Source organism: Pelodiscus sinensis, chromosome 2 (assembly GCF_052426305.1).
Source record: "Pelodiscus sinensis isolate ZL-2025 chromosome 2, ASM5242630v1, whole genome shotgun sequence".
Lineage (NCBI taxonomy): Eukaryota > Metazoa > Chordata > Testudines > Trionychidae > Pelodiscus > Pelodiscus sinensis.
The window spans coordinates 159737050-159756772 of NC_143053.1; the positions used below are offsets into that span (position 1 = coordinate 159737050).

The following is a 19723-nucleotide window of genomic DNA, read 5'->3' on the forward strand; positions in this document are numbered from 1 at the left end:
GGAGTTGCATTGTGGTAGGCATTGATAAACACTTGTACAACACAGTCTTTGCCCTAAAGACCTTACAGTCTAAACAGACAAGGAAGAAAGTAGAGAGAAAAGATCCATTTAACAGATGGGGATCTTAGATGTAGAAGTGAAATAACTTGATTCATATGCTTAGTCTGTAATAGAGCCAGGAATTAAATTTAGATCCCCTAAATCACAGATTAGAGCATTACTAACAAGACCATCCTTTCTCTCACAAGTTTCTTTTAAGAGCTTGTTTGAAAGACACATACACCACAGCAAGCAAACAAAAGAATAAGTTCGTTGTGGACATTAAAAACCCACTGTATTTCCTAAAAGTAAAAGTTAGTCTGTGGCCACAGTGTTTCTCTCCCTCCACTACAGCGCAATGTGCAATCTATTTTAGCGTGATTCTTTGAGCATGACAGATTGGTTCTCAGGGAATGCATCTGAGCTTTAATGTTCTGGCTACCACATGCTGAAATTGCTTATAGCACTCACAATTGTTTGGTATCATGTGGCTATAGCCAACCAATAGTAAATGAAACTACTGAACAGGCATTCATTGAGTAGACATATGCTGACATTTTCAGATGCAACAAGTCATTTTGTACGCTTTACTATCTGTATGTTCAACTAAAAACACATTAAATGGGCCTCGATTTTCAAACAGTGCAAAAGAGATAGACATCTTTAAGATATCTCCAAAAATCACTAGTCATTTTTGAATATTTAGACCATAACCTTTTTTTGTCCCCTCACAGCTGCTTCTGATAGTTGAATTACTCTGAAGAAAAAGAAGAAACAGAATAGTTCCCATTCCTTCATACTTCCGTCCTCCCCTATTTAGGCCCTGCTATCCTGTGCCTGTCCGTACACTTCCTTTTGTTGTTTCCATTCCATCTTACATAGTAATAAAACAAACACTATAAAAATGTATGTCACTGCCAATGATATATACAATGGGAAGGCACATTTTACTCATAAGCAAGGAAAGGGCAACTGAGTTTGAAGGTTAAACAAATGGTAGCTCATCTAGGTTTTTCTGAGTTTTAGCACAGTTCCAATACCCTATACATTTCAGGTCAGTCTTCTTGGATGCCTTGAGAAACTCGCAGAAAGTCTTTCTAGTATTAGTTATGTGCACTGTTGTTGTAATGGAATGGGTCCCAGGATATTAGGTACACAACATGAGTGAGCTAACATCTCTTCTGGAACCAACTTCTGTTGGTGAAAGAGTTAAGCTTACACAGAGCTCTTTTTCAGGCTCAAAAGCTTGTCTGCCACTAAAACAAGCTGATCCAATAAAAAAATATTTTGTCGCCTACCTTCTCTCTTTAATATTTGTCTGTTTCTCTGTCCCATCTCCAGTCTGGTTTTGAAGGAAAAGATAAATAGATGCTTAAATCTAACCTTGTAACAGTTTAATGTATATGCAGAACCATAGAGTACTGGGATGAATTTATTTTGGATACCTGCTCACGGAACCACTAGCAGCATGATTTATTTGAACTGCTTCTTCAGTGCTTTGGGTTTAAGGTTTTTATGGCTGGTGCCAGTCATCAGGTATCCCTAATGCTATATGTGAATAACTGGCTGCTGATGGTGTTTGTATACAGCAATCCAAGAAGCCAGCAATGATAGCAGGATCTAGTTCAAGCACTTTTTCCAACATACAGCGGGACTCCTCTTGTACTGATGACTGCTTTTTCAGGCTATGGGGAGTGTCAGTATAACAGGACGAGGCGTATCTGGCAAAAAAATACCTCTTTACTTGGTGGTAGCCTCTTCACCTGCTGAGTAATAAAAGGGAGCTATCGACTTGATGAGGAGGGGCAGGAGGACTTTCTTGAAGATCATGGGCAAGTCCTTCACCTATAGGTTATTGATGAAGTTCCACTGATGTCAACGCAGCTGCATGGGTTTATATCCTTCTAAGGAATTGGCCCGATACTTCACTCCCAGTTGAGAGGTTCCTTGGGAATATGGGCTCCCTAATCAAGTATTTACAAGGCAGCCCAGAAATGGGGGGAGGGGAGATAGGGGCAATTACCCCAGCTGCCACCACTGCTATTGCAGAGGCAGCAGCAGCCAGAGTCCTGGGCCCTTCAGAATCATTGCTGGAGCACTGTTGATGGGCCATCAGCACTGTCTAGCTTCTTCACTGTTGAATGAGAAAGGCTAGCTGTGTTTCAAGATCATATCATCCTCCTTCAGTTGCAGATACATGGCAAAGCTTTAAAACTGATCATACAAGGATAACACATAGTCCAACAGGATATTAATGTTCAACAGCTCAAGACTTTTAGCATGACTTACAAGCCATATTATGTACAAGATGCGACATAATTACACCATCATCATACTACAGGTTAGCCCTCCCTGTTCTGGCATCCTTGGGACCTGACCAGTCCCCAGTGAGGCATTTTGCCAGACCAGGGGAGTTCAACTCCAGCCCCTCTGTTGATGGGCTTTGGACTCTCCCAGGGTCAAACAGCAGACCACAGCAGGCTTCGCTCCTGGCTCTGCTGCCAGCCAGTCTGGCTCCCCACCTGGCTCCCTTCCTGCCCTGGGCTCCGCAGCTCTCTGGGGGCTGGAGCTGCTGGGGCTCTATCCTCTGGGGTGGTCTGGGCTCTGCAGCTATTGGAGCTCTGCTGCCCAGGGCCACCAAAGCTCCTGAGCCACGGGGGCTCCACTGCCATGGGGTTGCCAGAATTCCATGGCTCCACAGCCCCAGGGCAGCCAGGGCTTCTGGGGCTATCCTGACCCTGGTTTGCCAGGGCCACCATTCCAAGACCACCCTGGGATACTGGGCCCCTGGCTGCCACTGGGCTCCCTGGCCTCTTTAGTTCAGGGGCTCTCTGGTCTAGCCCGGCTAACACTGCTGGACCACAGATATTGCCAGACCAGAGATGTTCAACCAGTATAATCAAATTGCCACGGGGAATGTGGGGTGCTGGAGTGTCACAACCACGTCCTATCAGCCTCCATTTCAACAGTCTATGCATGAGAGCCTCTGGAATTGATTTTTGCAAATACTTTCTAGAAATGATGCCATGCAGCTTGAAGCTCAGACTGGTCAAGATCAATGATATTGGAAAAGCTAATGACATTTTATACACCCTTCAAAAATACTGTCTATGCAGGGCAGAAAGTGAATACATTTTGTAGAGTTGCACAGTAGAATAGGGAGTAAAATATGGAGGTCTGAGCTCAGTCTCCCTTCTTCCTGGATCATCAGAAGTGGAAAATGTTGTGGTTGCAGCCCCCTCAGTCCCTGAAGTGGGAGTGAGAATGCCCCAGTTTGGAAACATTGGAGACATGGAAAAGGGAACCTTGTATGAAAAATACATAATTAGACGATATAAAAAGGCTCTTCTCTCTCCTCCTCCTTTTGTCAGCAGAAAACAAATATCAGGATCCCTTGCACATCCCTGGTTGACAGTACCCCTTTAAATTAAAAATGCTTAAATGGGGTTTCACTGTTGTACTTTTCCTTAGGATGTTCCTGTGTAAGTCACAGTTGGCAGCAAGTCATGCATATGCAGCAATTACATAATCAAAGCCACAGGCCAGAATAGCATGACATTCACTATTTCTGACACATTCCCATGTTATCAATAGCATTTGTGGAAGGTTTGTATTGCTCTTTGGGTAGCTTACCTTGCCAAGGAAAATCCCCATCTTTTTGTTGTTGTTTCTGATCTCACTGTTTATTTTTTTCCCTGCAGAGTATGGATTGGAAAACAGACATTCATTTTAAATAATTCAACTCCTGCTGCTGCTGTACAGTTTGCCTTAAACTCCATTTCCATGCCCATAGCTACGCTAAGGGCAAGAGAAAACTTCTAATTAGTTGGACAGGTTTGCTCTTTAATTATGGAAGATCTTTAGCTAGAATTGCATTTTTAAGCAATTTCAAGAGTGGGTAAAGAAATATTTAAAACAGCAATCATAATATATTCCTTCTTCTGATGTGATTCAGCCTTTATGATCCTGCTAAGCAAGTTGATGTAGGTTTAAAGCAGAATATGAAAAATGAGATCATGTAATAAAAATCAGAGTGCATTAGCAACACAGCTATTGTCAATAGCTTTTTTTTTTTAATCATTGAGCTGAATTTTACCATAGCTACTGTTCTGGATTTGCATAACGTTCCTGCATATTTTTTAAAAAAAGGAATAAGGACTTTGAATTAGGATCACAGCTAACGTTGTATGTGTCAACTCTACTTTCTGCTTGTTTCTGGTAGGGTGCTTGCTTTTCCCAGGAAGCCTCCCTAATGTCATTGGCACTCCATCTGTTTAACCGGCATTTAGGTATCCTTCACCCTTTATGCCCTCCCCCCTCTTTTTTTTAAAAAAAAAAAACTTTCCACTCTGACTTCAGTCTAACTTTTCTTAGTCTGTTTTTCTCAATTCTCTTCCATCTGTTTTTGAATTACCCTGACTACTATGTCTTTCTTTACATTGGAGAGTCTTCCCGATTCTCTGTTCTCTTTGTCCTAAACCAGCCCTTGAAGATATTTCACAGCACAGCTCCTTAGTGCCCCAAGGTTTTGTTGGTTTCTCTTTAAACACAAAAATATTAAAAGTGGATGCTTACAAACATTGGCTAGTAGGTAAATTTTTAAGATTGGTGCTATTTCCTTCTCTTCCACACAGTTGGATTTGTCTTAACATTGTCTTCTATTACTATTAGAGTAGGGAACTATACCTAATAACCTATGCAATGTAAGGGTGCATCTAGACTACCTAGTTTTGTCGACAAAAGTCCACTTTTGTCGACAAAACTATACCTGCGTCTACACTACCGCTGAGTTCTGTCGACATAACGTCGACAGAACTCAGCAGTTTTGTCGACGCTGGTATACCTCATTTTACGAGGCATAACACCTTCTGTCGACAGAACCCTGTGTTATTGCCTGTAACATTGCGTCCAGACAAAGCAGCTTGCTTTGTCAACAGAACTCAATGTGTCTGGACGCTCTTTGTCGACGGAAGTTTTGTCGACAGTATCTGTCGACAAAACTTCCGTCGACAAAACGCGGTAGTCTAGACATACCCTAACTGTGGATGCTTTCATTGCCCTTGGAAAGGTTTAATGAGTTTAAATTCCTTATAATTTTTTGGCCTGGATGGCATGTTTTGGCAATGAGTGCCACAATTCAATTTATGTATTTCAGAAGCATATTATTTTATCAATTTAAATGTGCTAGCTTTTTAATTGCACTACCTGTAAATTCTGTAAACAAGTTACTCACTTTTCATTGATCTGGGGTTTTAAGGAATAGCCTTGTCACATACTTACATACCTTCCTAAATTAGGGCCTGAAGGAGAAATTTTTCAATAGTAAGAAATGTAAATTGAGTAACAAGAGAAAAGACTTATGATGCTAAAATCACTTGAAAATACAAAAGAGTTACATTACTACAAATGAGCAGTCAAACAAAAATATGAAAAACCAGGCTGAATTTTGGCAAATATTATCAAGTTGAGAGAGCGCCTCCATTTCTATGGGGACTGATCCAAAACTCTGGAAAGCCAAGGAACAGACACTCAGGCCTGATCTATATTAAAGTGGAAAGTCAACTTAAGATACGTTGACTCCAGCTATGTAATTAACATAGCTGGAGTTGTGTATCTTAAATCGTGTTTTCAGGCCATCCACACAGTGGGAGGTTGATGGAAGCAAATGCTCCTGTTGACTTCCCTTACTCCATGTGACAAGCAGGACTACCCACACTGACGGGGGGGGAGCCCTCTTAGTTTAAATTAGCAGGTCTTCACTAAACCCGCTAATTCAAACCTAAGAAAATCAACCTCAGAAGGGATGATCTTCTCCACAGTGTAGACAAGCACTCCGAGACTTCACTTGGCTTTGGACTAAACCAGGAAATGCGCCTCAAGCAAGTAGAAACGGTTGCAACAAAAAATATTTTTCAAGTTCATTCTTCCATGTGTGTATTTCACTGAGAAACATAACTGCTTACTATACCGAACTACTGCTCAGTAGCGTTTCACCTGTCTAGGATGTCCTAGGATCATCCCTTTTTTTAAGGAAGCTGTCCCAAGAAATCTTTAAGGGTGCTTAGTACACACTATGACCTTGCCTGTTGTAGGCTTTAGGCTCCTCTCAGCCATCCCCTTTTATGTACAACAGAGATAGCAATCCTACAATTCAAAGGTGTATTTGTATTAAAATATCTTCAATACATGAGTGAGGGCTGAGAAAAATATTAAAATAGAGACGACTGGGGGGGGAAAAAAGATAACTCAGTATATGAAGAGTACTAGGATCAAATCCTTAGAATTGAGTGAGCATTTATTTTCCTTGTTGAACTTGGAAATTGCAAATGCTCAGCACCTCTCAGAATTTGATCTGGCAGGGCCAATTAATTCCTAAATGAAGTAACTTGGCATCGAGCCTATCAGAACCATAATCAATGAACACACAGTGGACCATTTTCACAATACAATTTGTGCAAATGAACAAATACAAGAGGCAAATATGATGCTACAGTATATATTTAAGATTATAAATATGGGATATTTTTCAGATAACACACATGTATGTAACTAAAGATTGCATTGCAATGCATAGGCACAAAGAGGCAGAATAAAAGTTGCAGTGCAAGCTTAGGCTTGATATTTCCTGACTTTCAAATGTGCTACCATGCAACTTTAACACTCTCTTAAGAGTGTAGTATTTTTTACAGAACTATTATGAGAACCTAACAGAAAAATGAGAGCAGAAGCTTGCTGTGTTCAATCCAGCTACTAAGAGTAACTCACTACATTTATCTGGTAAATGACCCAGAAGACTTTCATGTGAAATGGCTGTCTTGCTTTGCATTTTGAATACGACTATATTAATTAGATATGCTGCCCAGGGTATAAGTTCACCACCTGCTATGTGTTAACATTTTGCTTCCATTGTGATTTTGTCTGTTATTTCTTCAGTTTTAATGCAGGTCTCTAAATGCTGGTGTCATTAGTTCAAAGAGATTATCTATACTTTTCTTGTGACTGTATTGTACATGCAAAGATTTCCATCATATCTTGCTCATTTCTCGCCTTCCCAATGCCAATCTTCTTGATCTGGCATTGGTGTCACAGTACAAAATTTCAAAGAATTTGTAATTCTTTTCTTCAATGGAATTCTAGCAGTGATTTTTTTTTTTGCAAAACTATTGTCGTTCTTTACTGCTGCTTTTGTCCCTCTCCACACTGATCGAGCACATTTTCTGAATTAGCAAGTCTATGAACTAGTGTACTCTCCAAGTAAGTGGGACAACAGCTCTTAAGTTCCCCTTCACTTATGAGTGGTACATTCCAGCAATTATAGATTTTAAAAAAGCGTAACAAAACTGTGCCTGAATTCTGATCGTGTGTGCATATATGCATTCCTTCCACATGCACCTACATAATTTGCAGCAAACTGCATCTATTCATATTTGCTATGTACTCAATGTAGAATCACACATTCCTCCCCAATACAAAAATTGAATTACTCAAAGTCACCAGCTCAACTACCTAACCTCTCCTTTTGATTTAAAGAATAGATTTAGTTCTCCAGTTTTAAAAGGGCTTATTTTTACTTAATAATGGAAGTATCACATTAAATAATTTAAATTGAACCAAAAGGAAGTAGAGTGGATATTTGCTGTATAACCATAAAGCAGATGAACAAGCCACTTAATAGGGGCTGAGGGAGAGTTCAGATAGAAGGTTTGGTTTTATAGCCATAACACAAGGTCACGTGACTGCAGGCTTTGCAGTTGACTTCTCTCTCAAATGGATCCAAATGCCGCCCTGCCTCAGTGCCTGTTTCAATTTTAGATTTTGTAAACTGTATTACTGGTTTCCAACCTCACTGTTAATACATTTGAATTTTATGATTATGTTTTTCTTTTAACCAAAGGCTCTGGGAAATCATGAATTGTGTAGAAGATTTTGGGAGAAGTTTTAAATGTTGCTCTTTTTGGCATAGCTATTTACATATTTTCATCTGCTAATAATTACAGGCAGTCCCCGAGTTAGGCGGATCCGACTTACGTCAGATCTGCAGTTACGAACGGGGCTTTTCTCGCCCCGGAGGACGGGAGCGGGGGGACGCCCAGATGCGCCCTAGTCCGCCGCCCCCGTCCTCCAGGGCGAGAAAAGCTGCTCCCCGTCCCCCTGGTCTGCAGGGAGACGGAGAGCAAAGCCTTGGAGCATGCCCGCAGCAGGACAGCCCAGGCGCGCTTGGGCTGTCCCACTGCGGGTGTGCTCCAAGGCTTTGCTCCCCCTCTCCCTGGTCTGCAGGGAGACGGGGAGCAAAGCCTCGGAGCACGCCAGCAGTGGGACAGCCGCAGCGCGACTGGACTGTCACGCTGCCCTCGTGCTCTGCGGCTTTGCTCCGCGTCTCCCAGGTCAGCAGACCAGGGAGACGGAGCAAAGCCGCGGAGGACTTGGGCGGTCCCACCACCCACGTCTCCCTGGTCTGCTGGGGGGGGGGGTGCAGCTAGTGCCCCCCCCCCCAGCAGACCAGGCTTTTCTTGCCTACCCCTGGGGTAGAGCAGCTGGGGGCTGCCAGGTTGGTCCCGCAGCGCCGCTCCGGACCAACCCGGCAGCACCCCAGCTGCTCTGCGCCAGGCGTCCCCAAGTTAGCCGCTGCTGATACTGACCAGCAGCTGACTACAGGAAGCCTGAGGCAGAGTTGCTCTGCCCCAGGCTTCCTGGAACCAGCCGCTGATCAGTTTCAGCAGCAGCTGACTTGGGGACGCCTGGGTTTCTTAAGTTGAATCTGTATGTAAGTCAGAACTCGCGTCCAGATTCAGCCGCGGTTGAAACTGATCAGTTTCAGCAGCGGCTGATGCCAGTTCCAACTTACATACAGATTCAACTTAAGAACAAACCTACAGTCCCTATCTTGTACGTAACCCGGGGACTGCCTGTATACATTTAAAAGGGGCTCAAATATATTTAACTATGGAAGTCTAAGTCTTCATACTGCAAAATAGACGAGAAAGAAACAAGACAGATTTCAAATAGAATGACTTCCCTTGGGAGAATGAGGACATAAGCTATGTGAAAGATATGAGTCATCACTTAATGTATTACTGAAATACATTCACCTACAGTGGTGAGAATGCGGTAAGAACCCATATAGGATAAAGCAGAATAGAAGTACTCAGATGAATCTTGCAATGATTCACTGACCATATGGGCACATCTAGACTGCCCATGGCTTTTGAAAGTTTTTTTGAAAAAAAAAAGCAGTCTAGAAGCGGTTTTTTTGAAAAAAAATGAAGAGTAGAGGGTTTTCAAAAAAGGTTTTCTTCCCCCCCCGAAAGAACCACATTTAGACTGCTTTCCCCCCCCAAAAAAACTTTTGAAAACGAGATTGGAAGATATGCAAATTTGGCACAAATTTGCATATCTTATTTCAAAAGCCGTGGGCAGTCTAGACGTGCCCCATCAGAAATGGTGTGGAAAGGGTTTAGGACAAAAAAGAAATGTGCAGAGTTTATTCAAGAAGCCCCCTGGAGATGCTAAGTGAGGCAGGCCGCTAGCAGGGCCATGTGAGGACAGGGGAGATGGTAGGGGTTGCGGGGGTAGGGGAGTTATAGGATTGCCAATCTTCCAAGATTGACATTGGAGTCTCCAAGAATTAAAAAAAATCTTTAATGAAAGCATGTGTCATGCGATGAAGTTTCCAGGAATACATCCAACCAAAATTGGCAAACGTAAGTGTGGGGAGTGCACTTGGTAGGCAGCACAATGTGCAATCCTTTCCATTTTCCTCTCCTCCACTAAGCAACTTCATAAAGGTGTCACTTGAAAGCCCCAGAATTGCATGTGCAAACAGACATTTGTGCATAGACAGTGTCTCTTTCACAGTGATACCACTCATTTGGCATGGGTACAGTGAAAATCACAATAAAAGTGTAGCATCTGATCTGATTAAACCATGGTTGGTGAATCTGCAGATCCACTTTTGGTTTCTTGCCTCATGATTAGGGGGACTGGTCTTCTCATGACATCTCCAGTGCTTTCTGGTTCCAGAGAGGCCAGAAACAGCATTAGAACACTCTCTTTAAAGTGTTTTGGCCCTAACTAAGCCAAATGTGAAGTTGTGTGATTTAAAATAGTATACTGAACTTTAGTTATAGTTTAGCTTTGGGTTAAAACTGGGATTGATTGTTGTTTCATCTAAATCATTTTACCTATTCCTATTTAAAAAAAGGGAGAGAAAATCCTCCTGAAAACGGAAACAGGGACCATCAATCCACCTGAATTAAGTCTCAAGATTCAATTTGCTGCAGCTAGCTCATTAGCATTGCTAAGAACCATACAGTAAGAATCCTTACTTGCAACTGAAAAAATATCAAATTATACACAGAAGCACTCATCTGTTATGAGTCTTACACAATCATTTTATTTGTAGAGAGCTCAATGCTCTTTAGAAGCCCTTCTGACAGACTTTTGAATATAACCCTATAATCTGATTATTTTGCTGAAAGGTAACATACCAAAACCTATAGAAAGACATGATTAGAACACTGCAGTGAACCTGTTTTGCTCAGTTTGATTCCGTTGCAGGTGATTCTTACATAATGCATGGTCTATATATCATTGGGATATTTCATTAATAGCAACATCTGTTATTCAAATATTAAAAATAAATTGCTTGTTTTTCTGAAGATTAAATCACCTGAATATTTCTGTTGCAAAGAGACAAAAAGATACTTTTACAACTGAATCTAAAGTAGCCATCTGATAGATTTGTAGGTCTGAATATTTCTAGATCAGTGGTCTCCAACCTTTTGAGGTTGTCGGGCGCCAGGGGGCGGGGACACTTGCGCGCCCGGGGGCGGCCCCCCCATAGCCCCTTGCCCGGGGGCGGGGAGCCCCCCCACAAGCACCCCGCAAGCGCCGTGCGCCCGGGGCCGGGGCTTTCCCCTCCCCCTTGCAAGCGCCGCGCGCCCGGGGCCAACGCTCCCCGCAAACCATTTTGATTTTAAAGCTGTTCTGTTGCCTCCATACTGTGCTGGAACACCCAGTAGGAGATATTGTTATCTCTCTGCCAGGAATAAGAATGCTAAACCATCAGAGTCTTCTACCTGAATGGAAATCCCCTTTGACAAAGATGATGGCCAGTTGAGGAAAACAAATCCACCAAAGTGGACTGATAACTAATCAACTGGTACTTTACTCTGAACACTCTCACCAGGCATTTTAGAGACCTGAAGAAGAGACTGAAGGCAGAAGGCAAAAGCAAGGCTCTTTTGGAGAAGAGGGAGGACTAAAGATGTTACACAGGACTCTGACCTAACCCTGAAGAATGTTCCAGAGTGGTGAGGAAAGCAAGACAGGGCAGAGCAGTTCCACTGTATCTAGATCTCTACATCTCTTGTGCATTTCCCTCTCCCCCCCAAAAAAAATTTTTTTTCTTTGAACTTTCATCTTGAAATTTAGTTCAGGGCTGAAGTTACAGACTAGTCCTCATTTTAACTGAACTGGCCATCCATACCTAAAAGCCACTCATGATTTGCTTAAAAATGGTAAGCTACTATAAAATATTTTTCCTAAAGCATAGAATGGTGGCTAACGCTAATTGATTCAATAAAGACTTTGCCTTGCTGTAGTGGACCATACTTGTTGAAAGTTAAGAATGGTAAATACACAAAAGGTAAGTGAATGTGAGATTTGGCAAGTTAAGTGACTGGATTAAAAAACAAAGCTATGTAGGGTTATATCTACGCACCTGTGTATATACGTGTCATGTGTGCACACCTTCCCCCCCCACACTGAAAGATAAATTGGCTAAATATTTTAAGACTCTAGGACAGGGGTGGGCAAACTCAGGCCCAGGGACTGGATCTGGCCTGCCAGGCATTTTTCTCTGGCCCCTCCAGCTGATTAGCAGAGATACATACTTGTAGCTGGCAGCATGTGTTCAGCTGCCCCTTCCCTCACTTTGCTCCATCCTGCTGCTGAGCTGCTTCCAGGATTCTCCTGCTAGATAAGCAGAGTCAGGGTGGGGGGGAAGAGATGGGCGTGCTGAAGTCAGAGTGTACCCTTGCCCTTAAACCCCCTTTCTGCAGAGCAGGGATCATAGAGGGGGAGACACAGTCAGCAAAGCTGATCCAATCTGAAGTATGTGGCTCAGAGCACTGTAGATTTGGGTGGGGGGAGATAACAGGGTAGGACTATTTCCCTTAAAGAAACAGAGTGTAGCTTCTCTCAGAAACTTAGCCAGCAGCAGCCAGCACACAAACTCGCTGTCTCTCACACTTTCCCAGTCTCTGTGCCACAGAATCACTGCTGCACACAGTCTCGTATTTCTGTACCACACACTGTGTCAAAGTCTCACACACACACTAGGGATGTAAGCGACTAATCAACTAGTCAACTATCTGCTAAGCAAAATCTCATTGGATAGTCGACACTAGTTGCTCCCTCACCCCTTGTTGTCTCTATCACAAAGTGGCAGCAAGGCAGGAGGATGAGGGGGTTCTGCAGGGAGCCGGTTTAAAAGCCGGTCCCCCCCAGCTCTGTGAAAGGGGGCAGGGGCGCAGTGGTGTCCAACTTTGAAATGTATAAGAGTGAGCGCTGGGTCTCTAGCACATTTCAAAGTTGGAATGCCAGGTGGAGCCTGGGGCCAGCGGGATACTTCGGCTTTGAAATGCACAAGAGGTATTAAAGGCCCATCCCCTATTTATTTAGAAACTGGACCTTTAATAACTCTGTTCAACTGAAGAAGTGGGTTGGTGCCCACGAAAGCTCATGATACCATCTATGTGTTTTGTTAGTCTTTAAGGTGCTGCAAGACTATTGGTTGTTCTTTAAATTTTTCCAGTAAAGAACAGGTGAACTGTTTTTTGTGCCTAGGTTGGTAAATTTTCACGTTAATTCTGCCTTAAATTTTTTTAAGAGACAGTGGGAAAGCAACACAGGAAACTGAGGGATGGGAATGGGACTAAAAATATGTAATTTTTTCTTTAAACAACAGAGATTTGATATATTAATAAAATAAATCCAAACAAACAAGTCTGATTGCCACTTTGAAGCATGCAGTTTAGAATATGCTTTCCTAAAATGACTCATGCTTTCTCTGAAAAAGGTAAGTACGATGTAGACATATAGAGATGCCTCAGATATGAATCCAAATACAGTAGGACATATCTTCATTTGTTTGTGAGATTCACAATATCAGTTTTGTTTCACCTTTCTATAATGTGAAATTATAGATTTAATATATAATATCTTGTAGAAGAATCCAGAAAAAACAGAAATGGCCATAAATTAGTGTAGATTCCATGAAGCATGGCAGTAGAAATGGGGTATTTGGAATACACTGTGCCACTATTAAGACTTTCATTGTGTTTCTGTAGCAAGAGAAGTCATGTTGGTGAGTTTTTTAAGCAATTAGGTACAAAGATACTTAGTCACATCTCTAAAGCAGAACAACAATGCAGCATAAGGTATGGTGCTAAAGAGACAGTGAATTAAAATGCTACCTTTTGGAAGCAAATAAGGAATGATAAATTGCATCATCTGAGCACTACTGCCCATGATGGGGACCTTGGAATGCAACCAGAACAATGGGACTGCTAAACCCTCTGTCTCACCGAGCCCTCACACTGTGTAGTAATGTCAAACTGCAAACCTTTGACAGGAGCTGGAATTAGAGACATACACAGGCAGGGATACAACCGAGTTAGATGAATGGCCTCCCAATCTCTCATAAACCAACAATAGAAGTGCTCCAGCCAGTTCCCTGCCCTCCCCATCTCACTTCCCAGCCTTACATCCTTGAGTGATACCATCTTGCACTGGTCAGTAAATTCATTACCAAGTTTGTCACTCTGACAACGAGGTAGGGTACATGCAACAGCCCTTATTTACCTGAACTGAGATTTCCCAAGCACTTCAACCAAAGCATACTGTTTTAGTTAAAATGTAAGACAGATTCATTCACTACCAAAAGATAGATTATACGGGATTATAAACCTTAGGCATAAAGGTCAGATATAGTGATGTTTTATTTTCTTACTGTAAAAACTTTCTGGATCTCAAACTTTTACAGGTTGAACCTCTGTAAACCAGTATTCTCTTGTCTAGGAACATCCATGGAGAACCATGAATGTTCCAGGACCAGAGAGTCCTCGTGGAGGGCAGGTGTCTAGGAGTCCTGTGGGCTGGAAGAGCTGCAGGCTGCTGCCAGTGAGCTGCCAGCGGGGCCAGGAGTCTAAATCTCCACAGCTGAGCTGCTGGGCACACTCCAGCTTTGCAACAGGGCTGCTAAGCTGGGCTGTTTGGCAGGGGGCTGGCCTACCCGGCACAACGCAGCTGGCCTGCCCAGCATGGCAAGGAAGGAAGGATGGGGACCAGCAAGGAAGTGGGGCCTGTGGTAGGTCCAGGGCTGGGAGGCCAGTAGCAGAGGAGGAGGGGCAGATATGAGCTCTAGGGATGTTAAGAAGCATGTAATTCATTAATCAGGTAGTTGACAAACATTTTGTCAGCTACGGGACTGATTAATCGATAAGGGTTAGCACTGCTACTATTCAGCTCATGGGACCCGGCTGCGACTCTGTCAAACTCCAGCTCTACCACACCGGGGTTGATGCCGGGACCCGGCGCAAGGCAGGCACCCACTTATTGGTTAGTTGTTTAGTCGACTATACTGTTACATCTCTAATGACGTCCCATGGTCTGGCAAAATCCCTCCTCTGGGACCAGTGAGGTCCCCAGGGTGCCAGACCAGGGAGGTACAACCTGTAGTCTAAGCAACAGTTCATCTGAGCAGCTTTTCTCTCCCTGACAGATGGTACAAACAGCTTACAATACACAGACTGGACTCTGTCCAGTTTGGGACCACCTTTCCCATTTCAAATATTTTGTTCTCCACATATTCTTCCAAGTGTTGAGTTGGTAGGAGATGGGGGGGTGTCAAGTGATGTCACTTCCTCTTTTATATTTTCCTTTCAGTTTGCTGGAAAGATCTTAGGGTTAGGCAGCCCCCATTGGAGAGGAAGTCTCCATTGCCTATGTGAGCGTTGTGAGAAGTCTCAGAGATAGCTACTGGGAGAGCGGATTCCTTTTAATGGGCCATCAGCACATGACTGGCTGGTCCTTTGTTGCAACTGAAAGGTTGGCTGTAGGAACTCCCAATCTCAGTGACACAAATTTCAGTAACACATACAGCAGTGCTTCATAATGTCACATACAATGATAGCACAGCACACACGATCCGACAGGATATTATTGTTCAACAAAGCAAAACTTGAAAATGGTACCTCACAAGGCCTACTTTGTGGTATTGGTATGATACAGTTTGAACAGTGGGCTCCTGGGTGTTACTCTGAGGTACACAGTCACACACTTCTCCCTTTCAGACTTACACTTTGACCAGGGCTTGCAGGGGTTTTCTTGAAACAAAATATTAGACCTTCTCTTCTCATGAGATTCTATAATACCCCTGCAGTGGGGCCAACTGAGTCTCTGGGCTTCTAGGTAATGTGGGGCAGGGCCCTGGTTCTATGCCCCAGAAGGGGTAGGGCCTCAGGAAGAAGAGGTGGGGCTGAGGCTAGTTTCCCCCGGTGAATCCTCAGCACTGCCTGGAGCGTGCCATGCCTATACCAGGCAGTCCTCTGTGCTGCCCAGAATGCGCCACATTGGGCTCTGGAGGCAATTTAAAGGGCCCAGGGCTCTAACGACAGCTGCTGGTACAGTATCAGCAGCAGCCACCAGGAGGCACGGGCCCTCTTGAATCACCAGGCCCTGGGGCAGTTGCCCCCTTTAATTGGCAGGCCTGTATTGCTGCTGGGTTGCTCCAGTAGCGCCGCTCCTGGGTGCTACTGGACCAACCTAGCAGCACCCCATCTGCTCTGTCCCAGGCGTCCTGATTCAGCCGCTGCTGAAACTGACCAGCAGCGGCTGAATCAGGACCTGGGCAGAGCAGCTGGGGTGCTGCCAGGTTGGTCCAGTAGTGCCCAGAGCAGGCGCTGCAGGACCAATCGGCAGCGCCCCAGCTGCTCTGCCCCAGAGTCCAAAACAAAAGCCTGGTCTGCTGGGGGGGGGGGAGCACACTAGCTGCACCCCCCCCCCCTCCCCAGCAGACCAGGGACACGGGGAGCAGAGCCTCTGAGGCTTTGCTCTGGCAAAGCCTCAGAGGGAGTGACCCCGCCGCGGCTGCGGCTTCAGTCCAGGAGCCTGTGGTCTGCTGGGGATGGTCCCCAGCAGACCACAGGCTCCCGGACTGAAGTCGCAGCCGCGGGGGGGGTCCCGCGCCTCTGAGGCTTTGCCAGAGCAAAGCCTCAGAGGCGCGGGGAACCGCCGCTGCTGCCGCTTCAATCTGGGTGCCTGTGGTCTGCTGGGGACGGTCCCCAGCAGACCACAGGCACCCAGATTGAAGCGGCAGCAGCGGCGGTTCCCCGCGCCTCTGAGGCTTTGCTCTGGCAAAGCCTCAGAGGCGCGGGAACCCGCCCGGTGCCCCTGGTCTGCTGGAGACGGTCTCCAGCAGACCAGGGGCACCGGAGCAGCTTACGAACGGGGCTTTCTCGCCCCGACTTCCGGGGCGAGAAAGCCCCATTCGTAAGTGCGGATCCGACGTAAGTCGGATCTGTGTAAGTCGGGGACTGCCTGTACTTATCTCTAGGTTTGAATAGATATCTCCATGTGAAAAGAAACAAACCAATTCTGCACCAAAGATAAATCTTGTAGTGAGAGTCAACAGGCCCTAATTCAGGAATTCACCAACATATGCTTAAAACACATCGGTATCTAGGACAGTACTAAATAACATGACCAAAAGCTTGGATTTTTACCATTGCCCTGACACTGCCTCGCTGAGAAAAGTGAAAGAATAAATTTTATCTTTATTTGCCTGGGCATTTAGTTGGGAACCATCACTAGTATCTGAGGGCTTCACCATTGAGAGTTGGGAGAAGTCATTATCCCCACTTTACACATGAGGAGATATGGCACAAAGATTAAATGAATACCCAGGGTGATACAGGAACTTTGTGCCAAAGCACGAATTGAGCTCAGATCTCCTGTTTTCCAGTCCTGCACTTTAACTTCTAAACCATGTTTATCTTTCTGCTTTCCCCCCCCCCCAGATATATACACCATTCACAGCTACAACACTACTACATTAGCTGCTAACAATGGAAGGAAAAAAAACCCATGCAGGACAGTAACTGTAGTGCCTTAAGGTACAACTACACAATTAAACAGCTGTGTCAGCTCATGGGGTCTCAGGCTGTAAGATTGCACTGTAAATGTCCAGGCTTGGACTGGAGACTGGATTCTGGGACTTTGAGTGGGGAGGGTCCCAGAACCCAGGCTCCAGTCTGTTTATTAATATAAAAATTTTACTGCCCCACAGCCAAATCTCTGCAAGCCTGAGTCAGCTGACACGGGCTGGCCACAGGTGTTTAACAGCAGCATATAGGGCACGTTCTATTGGGAGCCTCTGAGCTGTTCAAATCAGGCTTACTACAGAGAGAGCAACATGGCACAGGAGGTCACCTTCAAGAGTAAATTATTAAATACATTTAACCTACTTATATAGCCCCCATTACCACAGATCCGAGCACCTCTGAATCTATCCTTATACCACCCCAGCAAGACAGGAAACTACTATTGTCCCCATTTTATTGATAGGGAGCTAGAGTAAAGCTCTTCAAGGTATTTAAGCTCTTAATGTTCACTAAAATTATTTTAAGATGTGGACTTAACAGCCTCTGACAGTCATAAGAAGAGCTTAGGCCTCACAAGCCCTCCTTCACCTCCCCTTTATACAGATGTTCCCAGAATAGTGTCCAAAACATATCAACTGCTGAATATTGCTGAACACAACCCCTATGCTAGCATTATATTGTCAATCACAATATATTAAGCACATGTACACCTGAAGGATATTTGTATAAATTTTGTAGTTTAGTACAAAGGAATGAGACAAAGACTTTGGCTGAGGTGTGCTCCAGGCAAATTGAACCCTTCTTTCCTACTTCAACCATCCTTTACAAATCCCATCTTGTTAGTGTTTGCTCTTCATCAGACTTTGACAATAGAAAATATTAAATTTCTCTCTCTCCCAAAAAACAACAAAACACAACACTTTTTTGGTAACCATTATCTACTAGGAGCTTAATAAATGACTGAAATCTTTATTAAACATGCATTTCTATTGCTACTTACCAAGTTCACACAATTGCTTTCCTCAATGTTTCATTTAAAACAGAAAAGGAAAAGGCACATGGTAATTTTGTTACTAATTATGCTGTTGATTTTATTTTTAATTTCCTTGAGACTTTCCTGCATTGCAGGTTATTATACTTGCAGTTAAACCTTTAAAGGAAATGAAACCAAACAAACAGAATTTGGACAACAAAATAGATTCTGCCAAATCGAGCAAGTTAGCAATTAAAATGGTAGTAAGTCTGAAAAACTCTATTTAAAGTAATATAAAGGAATATTATCAAAGGCAGGGAAGGGATTATACTAAATGCAGTACATTAATTCCACTCCTTTTGTAAACAGTTCACTGAAAACTAACCTGCAGTCAAACTATAAACATCTCTGTAAAATTTGTCAAACAACCACACATCTAGGGCTGATGTATTTTAGGCCTTCATTTTAAGCTTGTACAAAGCAACTGCAAATGGGCACAGGAATACAAACAAGTAGGCCCTAATCCAGGATTAAGGCTGTAGAAACACATACCTAGAGGCTACCTAAACTTCCTACTTTCTGAATGGGAAACCATCTACCCACACAGAAGAATGGTCCATAGCATAATCTGTGCTCTCTACATATTAAAATGTTTCCTTTCCTCCATTTCCTTTTAATCCTTTTCCTAACTACAATAATTTACCAAAACATTTAAGAAGAAAAGACTTCCACATTCACAAACCATCCAAGCATCAATGATAAGATGAAATTAATTGTAAATGATGGGGGACAAAATCCAATAAAGAACAAGAAACAAGCCAAAGTACTTACTAATTGAAGAGAAAAAAGAAGTTGCAGTCTGAAGTACTTCACAATTGAGATCCAAAATGGCCCTCCCTATGTGCCACAGGTTATAGCTTCCCCCAGGTTTAAAGGGCCATTTCTCCTATGAAGTCATCCCAGGAAAGGGCACTTAAAGAAAAAGGAGAAGGTAGAAAACTTAAAGGTTTGCTACAATTAGTCACAGGGAAGATAGCTTTGGTTGATGTTGCATACAAGCTCTAAAAATACCAGGGCTCTTTCTATAAAAGTAAAAAGTTACTGGTCTCGTTCTATAAAATATCTCCACATTATCAATAGAAAGTAAAAGCATTACACTTTTGCTATTTGTTTTTGTTCTGTTGTGCTTATTTGTTCCTTGTTTTCTAAAATAATTAAAATCTGCATTTTATGAAGAAGCCAGTTGCCTCCTTTATACGAAGTACACCATGATCACCTCAAAAGACCATTTCAGCAATTTTTACTTAATTTAAAATACCATTACATGTTTCCTGAATCAAACTCTTAGCTAGATGGTGAAGACTGTAGGTCCTAATACTGGAAAGATTGAAACTTGTTCTTAACACTGAACTCTCTAAGAGTTCAGCTGAATTTAATCAGATACTCACATACCTAAAGTTAAGCATATGCTTAAAATTTTATAGGCTAAGAGCCTTATATATTATAGAAAATTCTACAATACACAGCAAACATATAGGCAGGTATG

General features: G+C 43.4%; 1 protein-coding gene across 1 annotated transcript in view; it reads right to left on the reverse strand.

Moving 5' to 3' along the window:
* VWC2 (von Willebrand factor C domain containing 2) overlaps positions 1-19120 on the reverse strand; it is a 171762-nt gene extending 152642 nt beyond the window's left edge. Inside the window, exon 1 of the mRNA XM_075921688.2 lies at positions 19009-19120. The gene's annotated coding sequence lies outside the window, so the exon portion shown is untranslated. The remainder of the gene's footprint in view (positions 1-19008) is intronic.
* Between the last annotated feature and the right edge of the window lie 603 nt (positions 19121-19723).